Source organism: Arachis stenosperma, chromosome 5, assembly GCF_014773155.1.
Source record: "Arachis stenosperma cultivar V10309 chromosome 5, arast.V10309.gnm1.PFL2, whole genome shotgun sequence".
NCBI lineage: Eukaryota > Viridiplantae > Streptophyta > Magnoliopsida > Fabales > Fabaceae > Arachis > Arachis stenosperma.
Window position 1 is genome coordinate 125,452,370 of NC_080381.1, and position 5,987 is coordinate 125,458,356.

Here is a 5,987-nt window from a genome sequence, read left to right on the forward strand (position 1 = left end):
TCATAGGCTTCTTCTTCAGATGAAGCATCCTTAGTACTGCTTGGTGCATTTTGCATTCCAGACAGACTTCGAGAAATCAAATTGACTTGTTGAGTCAATATCTTGTTCTGAGCCAGAATGGCATTCAGAGTTTCAATCTCAAGAACTCCTTTCTTCTGATTAGTCCCATTGTTCACAGGATTCCTTTCAGAAGTGTACATGAATTGGTTATTTGCAACCATTTCAATTAGCTCTTGAGCTTTTGTAGGCGTCTTCTTCAGATGAAGAGATCCTCCAGCAGAGCTATCCAAAGACATCTTGGATAGTTCAGAGAGACCATCATAGAAAATACCTATGATGCTCCATTCAGAAAGCATGTCAGAAGGACATTTTCTGATCAATTATTTGTATCTTTCCCAAGCTTCATAGAGGGATTCTCCATCCTTCTGTCTGAAGGTTTGGACTTCCACTCTAAGCTTACTCAATTTTTGAGGTGGAAAGAACTTTGCCAAGAAGGCATTCACTAGCTTTTCCCATGAGTCCAGGCTTTCTTTAGGTTGTGAGTCCAACCATGTCCTAGCTCTGTCTCTTACAGCAAAAGGGAATAGCATAAGTCTGTAGACCTCAGGGTCAACCCCATTAGTCTTGACAGTGTCACAGATTTGCAAGAATTCAGCTAAGAACTAATGAGGATCTTCCAATGGAAGTCCATGGAACTTGCAATTCTGTTGCATTAGAGAAACTAATTGAGGCTTAAGCTCAAAGTTGTTTGCTCCAATGGCAGGGATAGAGATGCTTCTCCCATAGAAGTCGGGAGTAGGTGCAGTGAAGTCACCCAGCACCTTCCTTGCATTGTTGTTGTTTTCGGCTGCCATGGCTTCTTCTTCTTTGAAGATTTCTGTTAGGTCCTCTACAGAGAGTTGTGCCTTAGCTTCTCTTAGCTTTCGCTTCAAGGTCCTTTCAGGTTTAGGATCAGCTTCAACAAGAATGCCTTTGTCTTTGTTCCTGCTCATATGAAAGAGAAGAGAACAAGAAAATATGGAATCCTCTATGTCACAGTATAGAGATTCCTTGAGGTGTCAGAGGAAAAAAAATAGAAGGAAGAAGGAGAATTCGAACTTAGTGAGATAGAGTTCAAATTGTGCATTGAAGAGGAGTGATACTCCATAAATAGAAGGATGTGAGAAGAGGGGAAGAGCTTTTTCGAAAATTAAGTTAAAGAATTTGAAAACATTTTGAAAAACACTAATTAATTTTCGAAAATAAGAGTGGGAAAGAAATCAAATGATTTTTGAAAAAGATTTTGAAATTAAAAATCAAAAAGATTTGATTGAAAACTATTTTGAAAAAGATGAGGTTAAGAAGATATGATTGGTTTTAAAAAATATGTGATTGAAAAGATATGATTTGAAAACAATTTTAAAAAGATTTAATTTTAAAAATTAATGACTTGCCTAACAAGAAAAGATATGATTCAAACATTAAACCTTTCTCAACAGAAAAGGCAACATACTTGAAATGTTGAATCAAATCATTAATTGATAGCAAGTATCTTTGAAAAAGGAAAGAAATTGATTTTGAAAACATTTGATTGAAAAGATATGATTTGAAAAAAATTTGATTTTGAAAAACTTTGAAAACTTGAAAAAAAATTGATTTGAAAACAAAATCCTCCCCCTTGTGCCATCCTGGCGTTAAACGCCCAGAATGGTGCACATTCTGGCGTTTAACGCCCAATGCACTACCTTTTTGGGCGTTAAACGCCCAACCAGGCACCCTGGCTGGCGTTTAAACGCCAGTCTGTCCTTCTTCACTGGGCGTTTTGAACGCCCAGCTTTTTCTGTGTAATTCCTCTGCTGCATGTTCTGAATCTTCAGTTCCCTGTACTATTGACTTGAAAATAGAACCAAGATCAAATAAACAATGCATGCAAGACACCAAACTTAAAATTAGACACTAGACTCAAACAAGAAATATAAAATATTTTTGGTTTTTATGATTTTGAAATTTTTTTTTGGATTTTTCGAAAATTATATGGAAATAGAAAATAAAGGTTTCAGAATTCTTAATTTGGATTCCAGGAATCATTGCAATGCTAGTCTAAGACTCCGGTCCAGGAATTAGACATGGCTTCACAGCCAGCCAAGCTTTCAAAGAAAGCTTTGGTCCAAAACACTAGACATGGCCAATGGCCAGCCAAGCCTTAGCAGATCATTGCTCCAATAGCAAGATTGATAGAAATCAACAAGCTCTTGTGATGATAAGTTGAAACCTCGGTCCAATAAGATTAGACATGGCTTCTCAGCCAGCCAGATTTCAACAGATCATCATGAAACTCTAGAACTCATTCTTAAGAATTCTGAAAAATACCTAATCTAAGCAACAAGATGAACCGTCAGTTGTCCATACACAAAACAATCCCCGGCAACGGCGCCAAAAACTTGGTGCACGAAATTGTGATCATCAATGGCGCCATCAACATGGTACGCTCATTGCAATCTCAACTCTTCATCACAACTCCGCACAATTAACCAGCAAGTGCACTGGGTCGTCCAAGTAATAAACCTTACGCGAGTAAGGGTCGATCCCACGGAGATTGTTGGTATGAAGCAAGCTATGGTCATCTTGTAAATCTTAGTCAGGCAGACTCAAATGGTTATGAATGATATACGAATGAAGCATAAAGATAAAGATAGAGATACTTATGTAATTCATTGGTGGGAATTTCAGATAAGCGCATGAAGATGCTGTGTCCCTTCCGTCTCTCTGCTTTCCTACTGTCTTCATCCAATCCTTCTTACTCCTTTCCATGGCAAGCTTATGCAAGGGTTTCACCGTTGTCAGTGGCTACCTCCCATCCTCTCAGTGGAAATGTTCAACGCACCCTGTCACGGCACGGCTATCCATCTGTCGGTTCTCGATCAGGCCGGAATAGAATCCATTGATTCTTTTGCGTCTGTCACTAACGCCCCGCCCTCAGGAGTTTGAAGCACGTCACAGTCATTCAATCATTGAATCCTACTCAGAATACCACAGACAAGGTTAGACCTTCCGGATTCTCTTGAATGCCGCCATCAGTTCTTGCCTATACCACGAAGACTCTGATCTCACGGAATGGCTGGCTCGGTTGTCAGGCGAGCACTCGGTTGTCAGGCGATCAACCATGCATCGTGTATCAGGAATCCAAGAGATATTCACCCAATCTAAGGTAGAACGGAGGTGGTTGTCAGTCACACGTTCATAGGTGAGAATGATGATGAGTGTCACGGGTCATCACATTCATCAAGTTGAAGAACAAGTGATATCTTGGAACAAGAACAAGCGGAATTGAATAGAAGAACAATAGTAATTGCATTAATACTCGAGGTACAGCAGAGCTCCACACCTTAATCTATGGTGTGTAGAAACTCCACCGTTGAAAATACATAAGAACAAGGTCTAGGCATGGCCGTGAGGCCAGCCCCCAGATGATCTAAGAACTAGATGTACAAAGATGATTTAGAGATCTAAAGTGATCAAAAGATGAAAATACAATAGTAAAAGGTCCTATTTATAGAAAACTAGTAGCCTAAGGTCTACAAAGATGAGTAAATGACATAAAAATCCACTTCCGGGCCCACTTGGTGTGTGCTTGGGCTGAGCAATGAAGCATTTTCGTGTAGAGACTCTTCTTGGAGTTAAACGCCAGCTTTTGTGCCAGTTTGGGCGTTTAACTCCCACTTTGGTGCCAGTTCCGGCGTTTAACGCTGGAATTTCAGAAGGTGACTTTGAACGCCGGTTTGGGCCATCAAATCTTGGGTAAAGTATGGACTATCATATATTGCTGGAAAGCCCAGGATGTCTACTTTCCAACGCCGTTGAGAGCGCCCCAGTTAGGCTTCTGTAGCTCCAGAAAATCCACTTCGAGTGCAGGGAGGTCAGAATCCAACAGCATCTGCAGTCCTTTTCAGTCTCTGAATCAGATTTTTGCTCAGGTCCCTCAATTTCAGCCAGAAAATACCTGAAATCACAGAAAAACACACAAACTCTTAGTAAAGTCCAGAAAAGTGAATTTTAACTAAAAACTAATAAAAATATACTAAAAACTAACCCAAATATACTAAAAACATACTAAAAACAATGCCAAAAAGCGTACAAATTATCCGCTCATCATTTTCCAATAGGTACGAGAGTTGGAAGGCAAGTTTATAACCTGATACAATTTAGTAGAGTTCGTGCTTCTCTTCTCTCTAGTTAACTAAATCTTCTTCCTATTATAGAATTGAAGTTTGCAAAATTTTCGCTACTATATCTAGGTTGAAGCTGTTTCTGATTTTGTTTTCATCCTACTATCTGTTATTGTTGAGAAGTTGATTGACTCAAATAAGTTGTGGACATGTGAGCTCAGTTTGGTAGTTTGAGATAGGACTAAAGTTGTTAATCCATGAATCTTCATAAATTCTAACCTGATAATCCTTTTCAATCTTCTAATGCAAACCATATTCTAAAATCTTCCTTCCTTCTAAAATACTTCTCTGTGTCTAAAAAGAATTTTGACCTGGGGTTGCTCTTACAAAAGAGCAATATCTATAATACTTACTTTTGTAGAATTTACTAATAAGAGAATTAGGTTTAGTTAGAATTCCCAAGCTTTGTTTAGCAAACATATCTAAATTAAAAGTTTTTAGATCCTTAAATCCTAATCTTTCTTGTTTCTTCTCTCTACACATGATGTCCCATTTTATTCACTGTATTTTTCTCTCTGTATCCTGCTACCTCCGCTAGAAGTTCATGATTTTCTTTTAGATGCCTTCTAGTAAAGAGTCAGGTAACTTAAAACATCCAAGTGTATAAATTGGAATTGTCGTAGCCGTAAACTTTATGAGTACTTCTCTACCACTATTAGTGGTGGGAAAAGGCCAGGCGGCCTGCCTGGGACCTGTAGCCTGGCCTGGCCTGATTTGTTATAAAATAGACACATGCTCAGGCTCTTATAAAGCCTTATTATGTTAATAAACCAGACCTATGTTAATAGGTCAGACCCAAGTTCACTAATTAGCCTTATTGACCTGTCAGGCTTGTATGGGCTTGTTAATACATAATTACACATATAAATAATATTTTTATTATTAATAAAATTATGAGATATTTTAAATTTATTATATTTAATTATAAATAATTTTGTACATTTTAAATACTTTAAAATTTAATTTTTTATAAATATTAAATATGACATATTACATATAAATATGTTTATTAAAAAATAATTTTTTAAATAATATTTTTATTTTTGTAAAAAAAATTTATCAAACCTTTTAACAGGCTTCAGGTTAGGCTAGTCTGAATAACAGGTCAGGTTTAGTATTTTAAAAAAAGCCTATAGCAGGCTACAAGCCAGGCCTGTTAAGAACAAAGTCTGGCCTGACTTGGCTTGTTTCCACCCCTAACCACTAACTAATAGTAGCGATCTCTTCCACGCTTGTAGTTTTCTCTCCACTTTGTCTTTGATAAAATTAAAAGTCTGTCTTTTTTTGTGTGAATCATTACTGGAAGGACCAAATACTTATTCTAGGTTCCTACATAGAAAGTTCGCAACGTCTGTGCCAAAGAGTCACGAATATGGTCCTATTATAGAACACTGAGGATTTGGAGAGATTGATAACTCAACTACTAATCTCACTGAAATGTTCATAGCGACCTATCACCTTCTTGAGGGTTCACCTTGCAAAACAAAATGGAGCCATCTGTAAAGAATAGATGGCTTATCATTGGACATCTACTATTTGGTTTTAGTTTTGAGTTTTCATTCATCTATTCTCTTCTATAAAATAGATAGGAGAGTCCTTCTACACAAGGTAGAAATAGATAGGAAAAAGAGGACCGCCTTATCTCAATTCACTACATGGTTTAAAGAAAGCATGTATTTTTCACATATTTCTTGATCTATTTTTCACAGAATACCAATTTCTCCATGATTTTCTAAACAAAACTCCATTCTACCATATTGTACGCTTTTTTCAAATGTATCT

General features: G+C 37.3%; 1 non-coding gene across 1 annotated transcript; it reads left to right on the forward strand.

Annotated features, from left to right (window-relative positions):
- Window positions 1-350: 350 nt before the first annotated feature.
- On the forward strand, window positions 351-458 carry LOC130984659 (small nucleolar RNA R71). Its single transcript, XR_009088576.1, has one exon. It is a non-coding gene; the product is annotated as a small nucleolar RNA R71 (small nucleolar RNA).
- The last annotated feature ends 5,529 nt before the right edge of the window (window positions 459-5,987 follow it).